This window comes from Phyllobates terribilis, unplaced genomic scaffold, assembly GCF_046119375.1.
Source record: "Phyllobates terribilis strain yellow unplaced genomic scaffold, ASM4611937v1 Scaffold_2__4_contigs__length_985480577, whole genome shotgun sequence".
NCBI lineage: Eukaryota > Metazoa > Chordata > Amphibia > Anura > Dendrobatidae > Phyllobates > Phyllobates terribilis.
The window spans coordinates 22,572,561-22,593,951 of NW_027362762.1; the positions used below are offsets into that span (position 1 = coordinate 22,572,561).

The 21,391-nt window shown below is 51.3% G+C and overlaps 1 protein-coding gene across 2 annotated transcripts in view; it reads left to right on the forward strand.

The window, feature by feature from the left end:
• The first annotated feature begins 249 nt into the window (after positions 1-249).
• Positions 250-21,391, forward strand: part of TRIM3 (tripartite motif containing 3) — a 116,583-nt gene continuing 95,441 nt past the window's right edge. For both annotated transcript variants that reach the window (XR_012264072.1, XM_073661189.1), the window contains exon 1: positions 250-403. The gene's annotated coding sequence lies outside the window, so the exon portion shown is untranslated. The remainder of the gene's footprint in view (positions 404-21,391) is intronic.

A 21,391-nucleotide genomic window follows, 5' to 3' on the forward strand; every position in this document is an offset into this window, starting at 1 on the left:
ACTGTCACAGTCACTCCACCCCACCGCCATCATGTCCCGTCACTCATCTACTGCGCAGTAACATGAGCGGACCTACAGGCACCGCAGGTCAGGCGACCATGCCACCTCGTCACCCAGGCTGCGCCTACCGCCTGCATCCATGTACGGAAGAACGGAGGGGTCAGGCCAGCGCGCAATCTCCTCCGTACTCAGTCGCTCTTGTTACCATGGCAATTCTAAGCCGACTCGCCGTCACGTGGTGGGTGCAGCGTGTGACGTCAGCCAGGGCGGGACAGTGATGGGAGTCGCTGCAGTGACGTCACCGCTCTCAGCTGTTCTCTCTACAATGGCAGCCGGAGACGGGGAGGCCGCGGCCTGACAGCGCCCGAGGGTGAGAGCGCCCCGCCCGGGACAGCGCCCGAGGGTGAGTGCGCCCCGCCCGGGACAGCGCCGGGAGCCGCCGCTGGGTGGAGCCTGCATGTACCGGCCGCTCCTCCTCCTCCGTGTGCCCGCGTCCCTGCCCGACACCCGACAACACCGACTGCCCCCGCGAGTAACTGTCCCCGACCACCACCTGCCCACGCGAGTAACTGTCCCCGACCACCACCTGCCCCCGCGAGTAACTGTCCCCGACCACCACCTGCCCCCGCCAGTAACTGTCCCCGACCACCACCTGCCCCCGCCAGTAACTGTCCCCGACCACCACCTGCCCACGCGAGTAACTGTCCCCGACCACCACCTGCCCCCGCGAGTAACTGTCCCCGACCACCACCTGCCCCCTCCAGTAACTGTCCCCGACCACCACCTGCCCCCGCGAGTAACTGTCCCCGACCACCACCTGCCCCCGCGAGTAACTGTCCCCGACCACCACCTGCCCCCGCGAGTAACTGTCCCCGACCACCACCTGCCCCCGCCAGTAACTGTCCCCAACCGCCACCTGCCCCCGCCAGTAACTGTCCCCGACCACCACCTGCCCCCGCGAGTAACTGTCCCCGACCACCACCTGCCCCCGCGAGTAACTGTCCCCGACCACCACCTGCCCCCGCGAGTAACTGTCCCCGACCACCACCTGCCCCCGCGAGTAACTGTCCCCGACCACCACCTGCCCCTGCGAGTAATTGTCCCCGACCACCACCTGCCCCCGCCAGTAACTGTCCCCGACCACCACCTGCCCCCGCCAGTAACTGTCCCCGACCACCACCTGCCCCCGCCAGTAACTGTCCCCGACCACCACCTGCCCCCGCGAGTAACTGTCCCCGACCACCACCTGCCCCCGCCAGTAACTGTCCCCGACCACCACCTGCCCACGCGAGTAACTGTCCCCGACCACCACCTGCCCCCGCCAGTAACTGTCCCCGACCACCACCTGCCCCCGCCAGTAACTGTCCCCGACCACCACCTGCCCACGCGAGTAACTGTCCCCGACCGCCACCTGCCCCTCCAGTAACTGTCCCCGACCACCACCTGCCCCTCCAGTAACTGTCCCCGACCGCCACCTGCCCACGCGAGTAACTGTCCCCGACCACCACCTGCCCCCTCCAGTAACTGTCCCCGACCGCCACCTGCCCACGCGAGTAACTGTCCCCGACCACCACCTGCCCCCTCCAGTAACTGTCCCCGACCACCTGCCCCCTCCAGTAACTGTCCCCGACCGCCACCTGCCCCTCCAGTAACTGTCCCCGACCACCACCTGCCCCCGCCAGTAACTGTCCCCGACCACCACCTGCCCCCTCCAGTAACTGTCCCCGACCACCACCTGCCCCCTCCAGTAACTGTCCCCGACCACCACCTGCCCCCGCCAGTAACTGTCCCCGACCGCCACCTGCCCACGCGAGTAACTGTCCCCGACCACCACCTGCCCACGCGAGTAACTGTCCCCGACCACCACCTGCCCCCGCCAGTAACTGTCCCCGACCGCCACCTGCCCCCGCCAGTAACTGTCCCCGACCGCCAGCTGCCCCCGCCAGTAACTGTCCCCGACCGCCAGCTGCCCCCGCCAGTAACTGTCCCCGACCGCCACCTGCCCCTCCAGTAACTGTCCCCGACCGCCACCTGCCCCTCCAGTAACTGTCCCCGACCGCCACCTGCCCCCGCCAGTAACTGTCCCCGACCGCCACCTGCCCCCGCCAGTAACTGTCCCCGACCGCCACCTGCCCCCGCCAGTAACTGTCCCCGACCGCCACCTGCCCCCGCCAGTAACTGTCCCCGACCGCCACCTGCCCCCGCCAGTAACTGTCCCCGACCGCCACCTGCCCCCGCCAGTAACTGTCCCCGACCGCCACCTGCCCCCGCCAGTAACTGTCCCCGACCGCCACCTGCCCCCGCCAGTAACTGTCCCCGACCGCCACCTGCCCCCGCCAGTAACTGTCCCCGACCGCCACCTGCCCCCGCCAGTAACTGTCCCCGACCGCCACCTGCCCCCGCCAGTAACTGTCCCCGACCGCCACCTGCCCCCGCCAGTAACTGTCCCCGACCGCCACCTGCCCCCGCCAGTAACTGTCCCCGACCGCCACCTGCCCCCGCCAGTAACTGTCCCCGACCGCCACCTGCCCCCGCCAGTAACTGTCCCCGACCGCCACCTGCCCCCGCCAGTAACTGTCCCCGACCGCCACCTGCCCCCGCCAGTAACTGTCCCCGACCGCCACCTGCCCCCGCCAGTAACTGTCCCCGACCGCCACCTGCCCCCGCCAGTAACTGTCCCCGACCGCCACCTGCCCCCGCCAGTAACTGTCCCCGACCGCCACCTGCCCCCGCCAGTAACTGTCCCCGACCGCCACCTGCCCCCGCCAGTAACTGTCCCCGACCGCCACCTGCCCCCGCCAGTAACTGTCCCCGACCGCCACCTGCCCCTCCAGTAACTGTCCCCGACCGCCACCTGCCCCCGCCAGTAACTGTCCCCGACCGCCACCTGCCCCCGCCAGTAACTGTCCCCGACCGCCACCTGCCCCCGCCAGTAACTGTCCCCGACCGCCACCTGCCCCCGCCAGTAACTGTCCCCGACCGCCACCTGCCCCCGCCAGTAACTGTCCCCGACCGCCACCTGCCCCCGCCAGTAACTGTCCCCGACCGCCACCTGCCCCCGCCAGTAACTGTCCCCGACCGCCACCTGCCCCCGCCAGTAACTGTCCCCGACCGCCACCTGCCCCCGCCAGCAACTGTCCCCGACCGCCACCTGCCCCCGCCAGCAGCTGTCCCCGACCGCCACCTGCCCCCGCCAGCAGCTGTCCCCGACCGCCACCTGCCCCCGCCAGCAGCTGTCCCCGACCGCCACCTGCCCCCGCCAGCAACTGTCCCCGACCGCCACCTGCCCCCGCCAGCAACTGTCCCCGACCGCCACCTGCCCCCGCCAGCAACTGTCCCCGACCGCCACCTGCCCCCGCCAGCAACTGTCCCCGACCGCCACCTGCCCCCGCCAGTAACTGTCCCCGACCGCCACCTGCCCCCGCCAGTAACTGTCCCCGACCGCCACCTGCCCCCGCCAGCAACTGTCCCCGACCGCCACCTGCCCCCGCCAGCAACTGTCCCCGACCGCCACCTGCCCCCGCCAGTAACTGTCCCCGACCGCCACCTGCCCACGCCAGCAACTGTCCCCGACCACCACCTGCCCCCGCCAGCAGCTGTCCCCGACCACCACCTGCCCCCGCCAGCAGCTGTCCCCGACCACCACCTGCCCCCGCCAGCAGCTGTCCCCGACCACCACCTGCCCCCGCGTACCGAGAGGGGGGCCGTGTACAATTGTCTCAGTGACATTTCTTCCAAGGACCAGGGGGCTCATTACAGGGGGAAGAAAGGCGATTCCTGCAGATAAACAGGAAAGGGTTCTCTACAGTCAGAGCAGAGACTGCGGAATACCGACCACAAGAGGTAGTGATGGCCGACACTTTATACAGGAGCCGACACTATAACAGCTTTATACAGGAGCCGACACTATAACGGCTTTATACAGGAGCCGACACTATAACAGCTTTATACAGGAGCCGACACTATAACGGCTTTATACAGGAGCCGACACTATAACAGCTTTATACAGGGGGCGACACTATAACAGCTTTATACAGGAGCCGACACTATAACAGCTTTATACAGGAGCCGACACTATAACAGCTTTATACAGGAGCCGACACTATAACAGCTTTATACAGGAGCCGACACTATAACAGCTTTATACAGGGGCCGACACTATAACGGCTTTATACAGGAGCCGACACTATAACAGCTTTATACAGGGGGCGACACTATAACAGCTTTATACAGGAGCCGACACTATAACGGCTTTATACAGGGGCCGACACTATAACAGCTTTATACAGGAGCCGACACTATAACGGCTTTATACAGGGGCCGACACTATAACAGCTTTATACAGGAGCCGACACTATAACAGCTTTATACAGGGGCCGACACTATAACAACTTTATACAGGAGCCGACACTATAACAGCTTTATACAGGAGCCGACACTATAACAGCTTTATACAGGAGCCGACACTATAACAGCTTTATACAGGGGCCGACACTATAACAGCTTTATACAGGAGCCGACACTATAACAGCTTTATACAGGGGCCGACACTATAACAGCTTTATACAGGGGCCGACACTATAACAGCTTTATACAGGAGCCGACACTATAACAGCTTTATACAGGAGCCGACACTATAACAGCTTTATACAGGGGCCGACACTATAACAGCTTTATACAGGAGCCGACACTATAACAGCTTTATACAGGAGCCGACACTATAACAGCTTTATACAGGAGCCGACACTATAACAGCTTTATACAGGAGCCGACACTATAACAGCTTTATACAGGGGCCGACACTATAACAGCTTTATACAGGAGCCGACACTATAACAGCTTTATACAGGGGCCGACACTATAACAGCTTTATACAGGGGCCGACACTATAACAGCTTTATACAGGAGCCGACACTATAACAGCTTTATACAGGAGCCGACACTATAACAGCTTTATACAGGAGCCGACACTATAACAGCTTTATACAGGGGCCGACACTATAACAGCTTTATACAGGGGCCGACACTATAACAGCTTTATACAGGAGCCGACACTATAACAGCTTTATACAGGGGCCGACACTATAACAGCTTTATACAGGAGCCGACACTATAACAGCTTTATACAGGGGCCGACACTATAACAGCTTTATACAGGGGCCGACACTATAACAGCTTTATACAGGGGCTGACACTATAACAGCTTTATACAGGAGCCGACACTATAACAGCTGTATACAGGGGCGACACTATAACAGCTTTATACAGGGGCCGACACTATAACAGCTTTATACAGGGGCGACACTATAACAGCTTTATACAGGGGCCGACACTATAACAGCTTTATACAGGGGCCGACACTATAACAGCTTTATACAGGAGCCGACACTATAACAGCTTTATACAGGGGCCGGACGATTTCATCAGTACAGAGCATTGTGGGTAATAAATAATATATAGTGACTCGGTGCTCTCTAATTATTTCCGGGTTGCTCGGCGGGAGCTCGGGTCCCCTCCCTGCATGTTTGGCGCCATCTTTAGAGATCCAATGAACATGCAGGGATTGCCTGCCACTCATTGTAATACTGTAGCCATGGTGGTTGTGGCATTACAGTGATTGGCTGGCCGCACAGCGTCATCAGGTGTATATCAGACCTGGCGCCGCCATGCTCATCACAGTCACTCCGGATCAGACAGTGTAGGGAGAGAATTGCTTGTTTCTAGTTACTGTAGGTATACCAAACTACACTACTCAAAAAACTAAAGGGACCCCTGAAATCCCCCCTCCTAGATCTGAATGATGAAATCTTCTCATTGAATACTTTGTTCTGTACAAAGCTGAATGTGCTGACGACAAAATCACACAAAAATCATCAATGGAAATCACATTTATTAACCAATGGAGGCCTTCTAGGTTCTTCACAGTAGCCACCTTTTGCTTTGATGACTGCTTTGCACACTCTTGGCATTCTCTTGATGAGCTTCAGGAGGTAGTCACCGGAAATGGTTTTCACTTCACAGGTGTGCCCTGTCAGGTTTAATAAGTGGGATTTCTTGCCTTATAAATGGGGTTGGGACCATCAGTTGTGTTGTGCAGAAGTCAGGTGGATACACAGCTGATAGTCCTACTGAATGGACTGTTAGAATTTGTATTATGGCAAGAAAAAAGCAGCTAAGTAAAGAAAAACGAGTGGCCATCATTACTTTAAGAAATGAAGGTCAGTCAGTCTGAAAAATTGGGCAAACTTTGAAAGTGTCCCCAAGTGCAGTTGCAAAAACCATCAAGCGCTACAAAGAAACTGGCTCGCATGAGGACCGCCCCAGGAAAGGAAGACCAACAGTCACCTCTGCTTCTGAGGATAAGTTTATCCGAGTCACCAGCCTCAGAAATCGCAGGTTAACAGCAGCTCAGATTAGAGACCAGGTCAATGCCACACAGAGTTCTAGCAGCAGACACATCTCTACAACAACTGTTAAGAGGAGACTTTGTGCAGCAGGCCTTCATGGTAAAATAGCTCCTAGGAAACCACTGCTAAGGACAGGCAACAAGCAGAAAAGACTTGTTTGGGCTAAAGAACACAAGGAATGGACATTAGACCAGTGGAAATCTGTGCTTTAGTCTGATGAGTCAAAATTTGAGATCTTTGGTTCCAACCACCGTGTCTTTGTGCGACGCAGAAAAGGTGAACGGATGGACTCTACATGCCTGGTTCCCACCGTGAAGCATGGAGGAGGAGGTGTGATGGTGTGGGGGGGCTTTGCTGGTGACACTGTTGGGGATTTATTCAAAATTGAAGGCATACTGACCCAGCATGGCTACCACAGCATCTTGCAGCGGCATGCTATTCCATCCGGTTTGCATTTAGTTGGACCATCATTTATTTTTCAACAGGACAATGACCCCAAACACCTCCAGGCTGTGTAAGGGCTATTTGACCAAGAAGGAGAGTGATGGGGGGCTACGCCAGATGACCTGGCCTCCACAGTCACCAGACCTGAACCCAATCGAGATGGTTTGGGGTGAGCTGGACCGCAGAGTGAAGGCAAAAGGGCCAACAAGTGCTAAGCATCTCTGGGAACTCCTTCAAGATTGTTGGAAGACCATTTCCGGTGACTACCTCTTGAGGCTCATCAAGAGAATGCCAAGAGTGTGCAAAGCAGTCATCAAAGCAAAAGGTGGCTACTGTGAAGACCCTAGAATATAAGACATATTTTCAGTTGTTTCACACTTTTTTGTTAAGTATATAATTCCACATGTGTTAATTCATAGTTTTGATGCCTTCAGTGTGAATGTACAATTGTCAGTCATGAAAATACAGAAAAATCTTTAAATGAGAAGGTGTGTCCAAACTTTTGGTCTGTACTGTGTATACATACATACATCTAAACTAACAGTCCTTCTGAGGGCTAATCCAGCTGCATATAATCAGTACATATAGTGCAAGAGGCTCCATTTCACGTCCTGTCTGCTGCTGCTGTTCTTACAGATATTTGTAGACATATTCCCAGATATCAGGGGCCAGGGAAAAAAATTTTGATCTAGATCCTGGTTATTTCCTTAAAAAGCAATCCAGAGTACCCCATTTTTCTGCTCCATTTGCTTGTTCTCACTGTAGAATACAGCCCGGTCTTTTCTATATTTCAGCGATAAAAATCCAGAAATTTAAACTGAACGTGGAAGATATTGGCCTCCTTTTCCGTTCTGTTGCAGTGTGTCAGTGAAGCTAGTCACACTAGGTGTCTGTGAAGAATATAATAGGAGAAACAGAGTACATATGGGCATAAAAACAGTATAGCTTTATTAGATATCAAATATAAAAAGGGCCACGACAGGTGGCGACATGAAGTAATAATAGATTACAAAATGCAGCACATAGTCATATGAATACAGGATATATATACTTTGAGAAAAATTTCCTCAGGAAAAAAGAGGAAAAGGGGGCAAGCACAAAAGGATATAAGACACACCATGCAAATGCACCGCTCCATACAAGTGTACGGGTAAATATGCAGTGTCAATGTAAATATCCGATGTCGCTTACCAAACGCAATAATAGATAAAAGTAAGAGACAGGCCAAGGACCAGGAGAGACAGAGATACCAGGTGGCCCTAATTGGAGCCTCGGCGCGCGTTTCGCCCCTGGATAGAGGGCTTTCTCAAGAGGCATGGTGTGTCTTGTATCCTTTTGTGCTTGCCCCCTTTTCCTCTTTTTTCCTGAGGAAATTTTTCTCAAAGTATATATATCCTGTATTCTGTTTCTCCTATTATTATATTTAATGCTGAGTAGGCTTGTGGTAATTACTAGCCATGCATTCTTTAATTGGCGTTTTTGCCATGATCATTTAAAATGAAGGCCCCCTTATGTATATTGTCTGTGAAGAATAGTATTAGTAAATGACATGCCTGCTATTTTATAACCGAGGTTCTCTGTCAGACGTATCACAAATAACTGCGTTCCAAAATCAGCCATTTCTCATGAACGTGGAAAATATTGTCCTCCATTTAAAATGGGCAAGATAATAATTTTTATTTTTATAGCGCCAACATATTCCGCATCACTTTACAAATTTTAGGGGGGGCTTATACAGACAATACAGAATAAGCATATCTCATATGGAAAGGAGTGAGGGTCCTGCTCGCGAGCTTACAGTCTATGAGGAAATGGGGGAGACACAAAAGGTAAAGTGTCCATATATTGTATAATGCAGCCTTGATATACTAAATAGGATAAATAATACATGGACTGGTCGCCAGCCAGTATGTGTACAGTCCTGACCGAGGCTATTATGTGCATGGTTGGTATGAACCTGAAATTGAAGAAGATTTTAATATGGGGGAAAACTGGGACGGACAAGTAGTGTGTGGAGGCGATACGCCAGTCTAAAGAAATGTGTTTTTAGGGTCCGCTTGAAACTGTGCGTATTACGAATTAATCGAACTGTCCTGGGTAGTGCATTCCAAAGAATTGGCGCAGCACGCGAGAAATCTTGGAGACGGGAGTGGGAAGTTCAGATTATGGAGGATTTTAGTTTTAAGTCATTGGCAGAACGGAGGGCACGTGTAGGGTGGTAAACTGAGACGAGGGAGGAAATGTAGGGGGGTACTGAAGCATGGAGCGCTTTGTGGGTAAGCGTGATAAGTTTAAATTGAATTCTATATTGGATGGGTAACCAGTGCAATGACTGGCACAGGGAAGAGGAATATGATCCTGGCTGCTGCGTTCAGGACGGATTGGAGAGGGGAGAGTTTAGTAAGAGGGAGCCCGATCAGTAGAGAGTTGCAGTAGTCCAGACGGGAATGAATAAGAGCTACAGTAAGCGTTTTTATCGAGTCAAAGGTGAGAAACGTCCTGATTCTTGAGATGTTTTTGAGGTGTAGATGACATGAACGAGCAAGTGATTTGATGTGAGGAGTAAAATAAAGATCTGAATCAAAAATGACCCCAAGACAGCGGGCTTGTTGCTGGGGAGTAATGGTTGAGCCACAAACGTAAATGGCAATATCGGGCACAGGTAGGTAAGTGGAGGGAGGAAAGACGAGGAGTTCAGTTTTTGACAGATTCAGTTTTAGGTAGAGGGAGGACATAGTGTTAGACACAGCAGAAAGACAATCACTGGTCTTTTGTAGTAATGCAGGGGTGATGTCCGGAGCAGAGGTGTATAATTGGGTGTCATCAGCATAGAGATGGTACTGAAAACCGAATCTACTGATTGTTTGTCCAATGGGAGCGGTGTATAAGGAGAAAAGAAGGGGCCAAGGACTGATCCTTGAGGAACCCCGACAGTAAGAGGAAGTAGGGAGGAGGAGGAGCCGGCGAAAGACACAGAGAAGGAGCGGTCAGAGAGATAAGAGGAGAACCAGGAGAGAACCGTGTCCTTGAGGCCGATAGAGCGGAGCATAGTGAGGAGGAGCTGGTGATCCACAGTGTCGAATGCTGCAGAGAGATCCAGGAGAATCAGCAGGGAGCAGTGACCATTAGATTTAGCTGTTAGTAGATCACTAGAGACTTTAGTGAGGGCAGTTTCAGTAGAATGTAAAGAGCGGAAACCAGATTGTAGAGGGTCGAGGAGAGAGTTATCTGAGAGATAGCGGATTAGACGGGAATGGACCAGACGTTCCAGGAGTTTAGAGATAAAGGGAAGATTGGAAACAGGTCTGTAGTTGGCCGTGCAGTTCTGGTCAAGGGATGTTTTTTTAAGTAATGGATGTTTGCTGGCGTGTTCAAAAGAGGAGGGAAAGATACCAGATGAGAGGGAGAGGTTGAAAATTTTAGTTAGGTGAGTGGTGACAGCTGGAGAAAGGGACTGAAGGAGATGTGAGGGAATAGGGTCACTGGTGCAGGTAGTAGGGCGAGAAGATGCAAGGAGCCTGATCACTTCATCTTCTGTGACTGGTTCGAAGTCAGAAAGTAAGCAAGATACAATATGGGGGGGGGGGGGAGCATGCATAACATTTGGGGATTGGGAGAAAATTTCCTGTCGGATATGGTCAATTTTTTCTTCGAAATCATTGGCCAGATCGTCAGCGCTGAGGTCTGTGGTCGGGGCCTGTGCTGTTTGAGGAGAAAATTGTTCTTTGTGTAGGAGGTGCAGTTTCATCTGGGCACATTGCAATGTTTCGTTATAATGCTTCAATGCAGAGTCGGGACATGAGAGGGAGGAGATTGGGGCCAATGATGATTGCAACTTTTTCATACATTTCTGGGTGTTAATGGCGCGTATATTTCTATAAGTGTGGAAAGTGGGTGTTTCTTGAGTAGAGTCACAGTTCTTGACAGAGAATGAAAGAAGATTATGGTCAGAGAGTGGAAGGGGAGAGTTAGTAAAGTCATGTACTGAGCAAAGCCGGGAGAAGATCAGGTCCAATGTGTTCCCGTCTTCATGTGTAGGAGAATTGGCAAGCTGTGAAAGGCCGAAGGAGGAGGTTAGTGATAAAAGATGAGCGGCAGATGGGGAAAGAGGATCGCCAATTGGGATGTTAAAATCTCCCATGATTATTGTGGGGATGTCGCAGGATAGAAAATTTGGAAGCCAGGCAGCAAAGTGATCCAGGAGCTGACAGGAGCGACCTGGAGGGCGATAGACAACCGCCACTCGCAGGGAGAAGGGCCGGTAGAGTCTGACTGTGTGGGCCTCAAAAGACGGGAAGATAAGGGAGGGTACTGGGGGGATTACCTGAAAAGTACATTTTGTTGAAAGAAGCAGACCAACACCTCCACCTGATCTGTTGTCAGGTCTCGGAGTATGAGAGAAGTGTAGGCCACCATAGGAGAGCGCTGCAGCGGCGGTGGTGTCCGACTGCTGGATCCAGGTTTCGGTGAGAGCCAGAAGGTTGAGGGAATTAGAGAGGAAAAAGTCATGGATGTAAGAGAGTTTATTACATGCTGAGCGCGCATTCCAAAGGGCACAATTCAAAGAGACAGAAGATATGCAGGGAATATTAATGAGATTAGCTGGGTTTCTGAATGTAACAGGGAAAGAGTTAGTGTTATTATTACTGGAGGGTCCTGGATTAGGAGAAATATCACCTGCGACTAAGAGAAGGAAGATACAGAGAGTGAGCAGATGGTTGAGTGATTTGTGAGAGCGTTTCCTGTGTTGTATGGTGGGAATGAATGGATCTGTGTGGTGTAACATCGTGAAGAGAGCATGAGAGCTGTACATAGGAGAAGAGAGGAGAGAGGGGTTAATATGGATGAAGAGTGCCGAGTTTATGGAAGAATGGTGAATGTGGAGGATTGTAGCAGCCAGAACGTAAATGGCACAAATACAAATGGTGAATACTGTTTGCAAAACAGATGACCTGGAAGCAAGTTTGTTTAATTGTCTTGAATGTCTTGCCTGTCTCCTGCCCAACTGCCATATCTAACTGCTGTGGCACTTTGATATATTATGGCACTTCAATAAAGTATGCATAAATGCTAGATGCATAAATGCCCCCGCATAAATGCTGCCCCTTGACTATGTCTGAATATATAGAGACGTATCTGCTTAGATCTACGCAGATTTAACTGATTGGCAATCAATCAACTAGCTTAAGACAGCAGGAGACAATAAGACTGCAGAAAAAAAAACAGACTGGCAACTCAACATGGATCATAAACTGTTAAAGTAAGTGTGATGACCTTAAAGTATCATGGATTAAACAACGTAGATGAATGAGATATATATATCCCAGTGATTAGCTGCAGAGCATTGCAAGTAACATGGAGATACAATGCAGATTTCAGAATAAGATGCGTGGCAAGCGACGGGGAAGTGGACGTGATGGTGCAGGCAGAGGCCGAGATCATGGCCGTGGGCTAGCTGAAATTGTGCCACAACAAACACCCAAATCTTGTAGCTCGACCTTCCTGTCCTAATTACTAGGGGACCGCAGCACACCACTATTGAACCCAGAGCAGTGTCAAAAGGTTGTTGGTTGGATAGCACTTGATGCTTCCAGTCACTTAGCCACCACCACCACCTTCTCTTCCACATGGTCAAGTCTCAGTAGCTGTGAGTCTGGACCGCATATTCCTCACCCTGATCCTCCTTCCTCCCACCATGCCGAGTGCCTGAAGACCACTGATCCCACACTTGGACACTCAGAAGAGCTGTTCACTTTTCCATTTGTAGATTCGGGCCTCTCGCCCGGCCAGCTTCAAGTGAGTCAAGAGGAGAACGCGTGTAGCGATGCCCAAATATTGGAGCAGCCACGGTCACACGAAGGCGACGGTGGGAAGGTGCAATTACTGTTACAAGAGGTGGACGATGATGAGACACAATTGCCAGAAAGTCAGGAGGAGGACCAGGGTGTGGAAGTTGAAGACTAGGTGGTGGATGATATAGTAACTGACCCAACCTGGCAGGAGGACATGCAGAGCGAGGACAGCAGCACACAATGGGAGGGAGGCAGAGCACCCTAACAGGCAGGAAGTAGCAGTGTGGTGGCCGCAGACACAAGATGGGAAAGCGTTCCTTGTAACGCCAACACGACGGAAGTTGCCAGTACAACTGTTAGGTCTTCCCAAGTCTGGTTATTTTTTAAAGAATCCTTTTAGGCTTGTGGAGACGGAAGCTTTCCGCAACCTGATGGCGGCGGCCGTCCCTTGGTACTCAGTCCCCAGCTGCCACTATTTCTCCCTGTGTGTCGTCCCCGCATTACATGAGCACGTGACCCACAACATTAGACGTGCCTTCAACAACGCAGTCACTGGAAAAGTCCACCTAACCACGGACACGTGGGCAGCGACAGTACATCTTGCTAATTGCACACCGTGTTAATATAGTGGAAGCCGGGACCCAATCGGACCTTGGGACGGAACACATCCTCCCCACGCCGAGGATTGCAGGCCCTGGGTCAATCAGGGTTGCCCTCACATTCTACAGCTCCTGCACCTCCTCCTCTTCAACCTTCATCTCCGAAATGACCACATCAGTCGCAAGCTGGAAGCACTGCAGCACTGCCTCGGTCAAGCGGCAACATTCTGTGCTGATGCTAATATGCTTAGGTGACAAACCGCACAACGCTGAAGAGTTGTGGACAGCTCTCAAAGAGCAGAGAGATCTATGGCTGACATCACTGAACCTACAGCCAGGCATGGTCATGTGTGACAATGGCCGGAACCTGGTGGCGGCTCTGAGGCGAGGCGAGCTCACACACGTACCATGTCTGGCCGATGTGCTTGACCTCGTGGTTCAGAAGTTTCTCAAAACCTACCCGGATCTGTCGGATCTGCTTGTCAAAGTACGCCGCATGTGTGCCCATTTTAAAAAGTCAGCTACAGCTTCTGCCTCCCTTGCCGTGCTTCAGCAGCGTTTGCAGCTTCCAGCTCACCGACTGATCTGCAATGTTCTCACGCATTGGAACTCTACGTTACAGATGTTGGGAAGGATTTGTGAGAAGAGGGCAGTTGAGTACCAGCATCAACAAAGCCGTCGGTATTCAGGTCAGACTCCACACATAGAACCTCAGGAGTGGACATGGATGTCAGACATGTGTACCATTCTCCAAAACTTTGAGGACTCCACCAAGATGGTGAGCGGCAATGACGCCATAATTAGCGTCACCTGAAAGCTCTCTGCTCACAATTAAAGAGGATTCATTGCAGGCGGAGCATGATGAGATGGAGCAAGGAACCATACAAGGTGATTCCACACAGCCCAGTCTCATCTCATCCCAATGGGTGACAATGAGGAGGAGGAAGAACAGGAGCTTGTTTCCTGCGCTATAGACGCTACTACCTACACAACTGTCATACCGTCTGCTCAGCGTGGATGGCCTGAGGACAGGTAGGATGAGGAGGAGAGCATGGTCAGTCGTCCTTTTGGTGAGGACACGGAAGTCTTGCCTCTTTGCAGTCTGGCACACATGGCTGAGTTTGTTACGCTGCCTTTCCTGTGACCCTCACCTTGTCCAAATTTTGGGTGACAGTTATTACTGGTTGGTGACGCTTCCAGACCCACGTTACAAGGAGAACTTTGTCTCTTATTTCCTTGCAGAACAGGCCTAATAAAATGGTGCAGTACGAGAAGGCCCTTGTTGCGAAATTATTAAAAAAAAAAAAATTCCCATCTGAAAACGCTGGCGGCAGAAGTCACAGTTCGTTGGAAAACCAAGCAGTACAGGCGAGAGAGACACAAATACAATCCAGCAGAGGCAGGGGAACACGGTCAAAGTTCTGGGACAGTTTTCTCAGCCCCTCCCATCGCACAGGCCCTGAGGCACGGGGTACTCTCTCAAGGAGGGAAAAGTTGCGGAAGATGCTGAGGGAGTACCTTGCCGACTGTACCAACGTCCTCTGGGATTCCTCTGTGCCTTATAATTATTGGGTATCCAAGCTGGACACGTGGAATGAACTGGGTCTCTACACCTTGGAGGTCCTGGCCTGCCTTGCCACCAGCGTTTTGTCAGAGCGGGTTTTTAGTGCCGCTGGTGGAATTATAACTGATAAGCGCATCTGCCTGTCAACTGAAAATGCTGACAGGCTGACTCTTATAAAAATGAACAAGGGCTGGATTGGGCCAGACTTCTCAACACCACCGAATCCAGTGTCTTTTTTTTTTTTTTGGTAGGTCTAACTCTATTCCCATGCACCTTTGTCTTCACACCCAGACATGGGTATACGCTTCCTGATTTTGTCTATTTGCTCTTGTCCTCCTCATCCTCATCCTCCACCACCATATCTACCATGTCAACATATCTACGTCTCTTGCAAGGGTCAATGGAGTTCCTCCAAATTTTTAGAAGCCGTTCAATTCACTGAATAGGTAAACAGTATGGGAGACCCACTCCTTTTTAATGGGAACATGTCGTACTCTTTACTGTTGTCCAGCTCTGTGTCTTTAAATTGTTAGTGGGGTTTTTCCTAAATTTTGGCAGCCATTTGACTCACTGCATACCCTATAAGTGTATAGCAGACCCTCTCTTTCTAATGGGAACATATTGTTACTGTGGTCCAGCTCTGTGTCTTTAAATTGTTTGGGGTTTTTCCCATATTTTTGGCAGCCCTTGCAGTCATTGCATACGCAATAACAATACAGGAGACCCACTCTTTAATAATGGGAACAACAAAGTATAGCCGGCTGATGGCTCTCTAACAATAGTGAGGGCTGACTGCTGGCCATTTAAGAATAGTAAGGCTTTAAAAATAGTGTTTGTGACTTTCACAATCCCTCCTTCATAAATGAAACAGGATATGTCACACACCACATTGCCAGCTAAGGTTGTAAAATGTTAAAATGACATTTCCTGGTGAATGCATTTGTCTTGGTTGAAAGCAATGCAAAAGTGAAAAAACGCATCAAAAATGCTACATGTGAACATAGCCCAAGGTGTGGAGAAGTATTTTTATTTTTGTATATTTATTTTGCCTTATGTACAAGTCATTACCCTGGAAAGGATGTTCCTTAACATATTTCCCAGGAAAATCCATTTTGGTTTCGTTTTTGTATGTTTTATTGTGAGTCCGTAAAAGTGGCATAATACTCTGACAACGTTGTTGACAGCAGTGACCTGGGGGGTCAGAAATGCTTCCAGGGGTCTTCCCCATGCTGTTCCCATGTCATTTGAGCACTGTTCCCATCGATTTGGGCAATTTTTAGGCCTCTGCAGACCGCCGGGGGGAGCCGCTTGAAAAATGCTCGAGTTTCCCATAGACTTACATTGGGCTCGTTGCTCTGGTCGTGCACCCGAGTAGTCCAATGTGCTCGACGCGAGCAATGAGCACCCGAGCATTTTAGTGCTCGCCCATCACGAATAGTGACGTGTAATGTAGCGAGAGGCTGAATGTGATGGACTGGGTCAGCTGTGTGTCGCTGTGTGTCACTGCGTATCACTATGTATCGTACTGGGGCACATGATTTTTTTATTCATCTTAAAAAGCATAAAACTGATCTGCTGGAAAAGTTGTGAAAATTCAGCTTCACAGCTCCGAGCCACCTCCAGGACACGTGCTTGGAAGAAGCCGCCCATGGCCGGTGGCACAGCGTGTGTAGAGTGACACTCGCGTGCAGTGGACGGTCCATAGGATCAGTGTACACAGTAGAATTCTCACCAGTGATCACCGCTATCAAAACTGATCTTGGCACGGAGTGCGGGGCGGCTTTGAGATGGATGTGTCCGGCTGCCACAGTGAATGCTTCCTAGGCCTGTGCTCCAGTCGACAGTGCTCGCTTGAAGCAGCATCCTTGGCATGAAACGTCACAGCTATGCCAATAGTGGAACCTCATGCCCAGAACCAGGGCGGTGGAGTCGGAGTCAGTATAAAATGGACTGACTCCAACTCCTAAAATTATATAATAAATTGGGTACAGTAGTTCAATGCAGTTTGTGGGGAATATTTTTTTCATAAGAATTTGGGAAAGTTCTGAAATGTCCTACAAATGTCTGTCCTATTCCTAATCTAAGGGTCTAGACTTTTAGCTGAGATGAATCTGTGCTACAGTAAATCTAGCACTTAAACATGAGCCATTTATGAGGGAGTTGGAATTGGAGTCAGTGTCATGGAAATTGAGGAGTCAGAGGTTTGGCTTACCGTCTCCACAGCCCTGCCCAGAACCAGATTGGGTGGTTTTAGGAAGGATTATTCTCCATCTTTCTCTCGTCATCCGCCGCCTCATCGCCATCATCTTTCTCTCGTCTTCCGCCGCCTCCTCGCCATCATCTTTCTCTCGTCTTCCGCCGCCTCCTCGCCATCATCTTTCTCTCGTCTTCCGCCTCCTCCTCGCCATCATCTTTCTCTCGTCTTCCGCCTCCTCCTCGCCATCATCTTTCTCTCGTCTTCCGCCGCCTCCTCGCCATCATCTTTCTCTCGTCTTCCGCCGCCTCCTCGCCATCATCTTTCTCTAGTCTTCCGTCGCCTCCTCGCCATCATCTTTCTCTCGTCTTCCGCCGCCTCCTCGCCATCATGTTTCTCTCGTCTTCCGCCGCCTCCTCGCCATCATCTTTCTCTCGTCTTCCGCCGCCTCCTCGCCATCATCTTTCTCTCGTCTTCCGCCGCCTCCTCGCCATCATCTTTCTCTCGTCTTCCGCCGCCTCCTCGCCATCATCTTTCTCTCGTCTTCCGCCGCCTCCTCGCCATCATCTTTCTCTCGTCTTCCGCCGCCTCCTCGCCATCATCTTTCTCTCGTCTTCCGCCGCCTCCTCGCCATCATCTTTCTCTCGTCTTCCGCCGCCTCCTCGCCATCATCTTTCTCTCGTCTTCCGCCGCCTCCTCGCCATCATCTTTCTCTCGTCTTCCGCCGCCTCCTCGCCATCATCTTTCTCTCGTCTTCCGCCGCCTCCTCGCCATCATCTTTCTCTCGTCTTCCGCCGCCTCCTCGCCATCATCTTTCTCTCGTCTTCCGCCGCCTCCTCGCCATCATCTTTCTCTCGTCTTCCGCCGCCTCCTCGCCATCATCTTTCTCTCGTCTTCCGCCGCCTCCTCGCCATCATCTTTCTCTCGTCTTCCGCCGCCTCCTCGCCATCATCTTTCTCTTGTCTTCCGCCGCCTCCTCGCCATCATCTTTCTCTTGTCTTCCGCCGCCTCCTCGCCATCATCTTGCTCTCGTCCTCCGCCGCCTCCTCGCCATCATCTTGCTCTCGTCTTCCGCCGCCTCCTCTCCTTCTCTTGCTCTCGTCTTCCGCCGCCTCCTCTCCGTCTTCTCTTGCTCTCGTCTTCCGCCGCCTCCTCTCCGTCTTCTCTTGCTCTCGTCTTCTGCCGCCTGTGCTCCAATCGACAATACTCTCTTGGTGCAGCATCGTTGGCATGCAACGTCACTGCCGTGCGAATAGGGGCACCTCATGCCCAGAACCCAGATTGGGTGGTTTTAGGAAGGATTTTTCCAGACTTGGGTGATTTTTTATGCTTTTTTATGTGAGACGAGGCGCAGGTTCTCTTTTTCTCGGCAGGACCCAGGTTTCTTTTATTGCGAGCACTAGTGGGTTTTCTCTCCCTTTTCTCGCTTTTTCTCTCTTCTTCTGCCGCCTCCTCTCCTTCTTTCTCTCTTCCTCTGCCGCCTCCTCTCCTTCTTTCTCTCTTCCTCTGCCGCCTCCTCTCCTTCTTTCTCTCTTCTTCTGCCTCCTCTTCTTCGTCTTTCTCTCGTCTTCTGCTGCTTCCTCTCTTTCTCTCGTCGTCTTCCGCCTCCTCTCCTTCTCCTTTCTCTCGTCTTCTGCCGCCTCCTCTCCTCCTTCTTTCTCTATTCTTCTTCCGCCTCCTCTCCTTCTTCTTTCTCTCGCCTTCTGCCGCCTGCTCTCCTTCTCCTTTCTCTCGCCTTCTGCCGCCTGCTCTCCTTCTCCTTTCTCTCGCCTTCTGCCGCCTCCTCTCCTTCTTCTTCTTTCTCTCGCCTTCTGCCGCCTCCTCTCCTTCTTTCTCTCGTCTTCTGCCGCCTCCTCTCCTTCTTCTTCTTTCTCTCGTCTTCTGCCGCCTCCTCTCCTTCTTCTTTCTCTCGTCTTCTGCCGCCTCCTCTCCTTCTTCTTTCTCTCGTCTTCTGCCGCCTCCTCTCCTTCTTCTTCTTTCTCTCGTCTTCTGCCGCCTCCTCTCCTTCTTCTTTCTCTCGCCTTCTGCCGCCTCCTCTCCTTCTTCTTCTTTCTCTCGTCTTCTGCCGCCTCCTCTCCTTCTTCTTCTTTCTCTCGTCTTCTGCCGCCTCCTCTCCTTCTTCTTCTTTCTCTCGTCTTCTGCCGCCTCCTCTCCTTCTTCTTCTTTTCTCTCGTCTTCTGCCGCCTCCTCTCCTTCTTCTTTTCTCTCGTCTTCTGCCGCCTCCTCTCCTTCTTCTTCTTTCTCTCGTCTTCTTCCGCCTCCCCTCCTTCTTCTTCTTTCTCTCGTCTTCTGCCGCCTCCTCTCCTGTGACCTCTTCCTAGGCCTGTGCTCAAGTCGACAGTGCTCGCTTGGGGCAGCATCATTGGCATGCAACGTCACAGCCTTGCGAAGAGCTGCACCTCATGCCTAGAACCCAGATTGGGTGGTTTTAGGAAGGATTTTTCCAGACATGGGTGATTTTTATGGTTTTTTATGTGAGACGAGGCGCAGGTTCTCATTTTCTCGGCAGGATCCAGGTTTCTTTTCTTAGGAGCACTAGTGGGATTTCTTACTTTTCTCGCTTTTTCTCTCTTCTACCGCCTTCTCTACCAAAGACAGTTATTTTAGCCTTTTTTACTTTCATACTGAGTCACCCAGTACCTGCTCCTAACTCTAATTTCTGCTAAGGACTTTGCTTCATATTTTAATACCATGATTGACCACATTCGAGAGAGACAACCATTCTGCACAACTGGTCAGTGCCTTTCCCCCATATCCTTCTTCCAAACTATCCACGAAGAAAGTGTTACAGAGGATGTGCCGTGGATCAGGAGCCGCTCCAAGCTACCTCCAGACTTTATTCTTCCCATTATTATGGTACAGATTGGTCTTTGTTTTGCTTTTCCAGAGCTGGGCGGCTTCTTTAGATATTTTTTGGTGAAGTCTAATCTGGCCTTTCTATTTTCAGGTTGATTAATGGTTTGCTCCTTGTGCTGACCCCTCGGTATTTGCTCTCATTTCCCTTTTATGGTAGACTTAGATACTGAGACACCGACTTCCTGGAGAGTGGTCTTCACTTGGGTGGATGTTGTGAAGAGTTAATCTTCTCTATGGGAAGGATTTTGCAATCACCCACCACTGCTATCTGATGTCCAGGCCTTTGATTTCCCGTGCTCACATGTGTGCCCTTTTTTTTTTTTTTCATAATGTACCAAACTGTTGATTTGGTCGCGCCTAACATTTCGGCTTTTATGGATGTCCTCTTTTTTCAGCCTTATGATTGTCTGTCTCTTCATTTGAGAGCTTGTGGGTTTACAGCAACAGCATCAAAATGCAAATGCTGCACCTGGAATAAGCTCGAGACCTTTTACCTGCGTTATTGATGATGGATTAATGAGGGAATAGCCCATGCAACCCATTAAAGAGCTACTGAGATAATTACGTTTGGTCCCTTTTTAATAGGTTGAGTCAGCACTTTAAGCCCAGATTGATTAGAGAACTGGATCTGGAATATGTTCTGGGAAACAGCTAAAATACCCAAACTTGTGTCACCATCCAAATATTTCTGGTCCTAACTTTAATTGCCAAAGCCAACTGTGCTTCTCCTCCTAGACCTGTCCTCTGCCTTCTACATTACTCTGTGCTCCTCTTCCTAGACCTGTCCTCTGCCTTCTACATCAATCTGTGCTCCTCCTCCTAAACCTGTCCTCTGCCTTCTACATCACTCTGTGCTCCTCCTCCTAAACTTATCCTCTGCCTTCTACATTTCTCTGTGCTCCTCTTTCTAGACCTGGCCTCTGCCATCTACATTACTCTGTGCTCCTGCTCCTAGACCCGTACTCTGCCTTTTACATCACTCTGGGCTCCTCCTTCTAGACCTGGCCTCTGCCTTCTACATTACTCTGGGCTCCTCCTCCTAGACCTGTCCTCTGCCTTGTACATTACTTTGTGCTCCTCCCTTTAGACCTTTTCTCTGCCTTCTTGATTACTCTGTGCTCCTCCCCCTAGACCTGTCCTCTGCCTACTACATTACTCTGTGCTCCTCCTCCTAGACCTCTCCTCTGCCTTCTACATCACTCTGCTCCTCCTAGACCTGTCCTCTGCCTTCTACATTACTCTGTGCTCCTCCTCCTCCTCCCGGACATATCCTCTTCCTTCTACATTACTAAATGCTCCTCTTCCTAGACCTGTCCTCCGTCTTCTACATTGATCTGTGCTCCTCCTCCTAGACCTGTCCTCTGCCTTCTACATTACTCTGTACTCCTCATCCTAGGCCTGTCCTGTTTTCTACATTACTGTGCTCCTCCTCCTAGACCTGTCCTCTGCCTTCTACATTACTCTGTGCTTCTCCTCCTACACCTGTCCTCTGCCATCTACATTACTCTGTGCTCCTCCTCCTAGATCCATCTTCT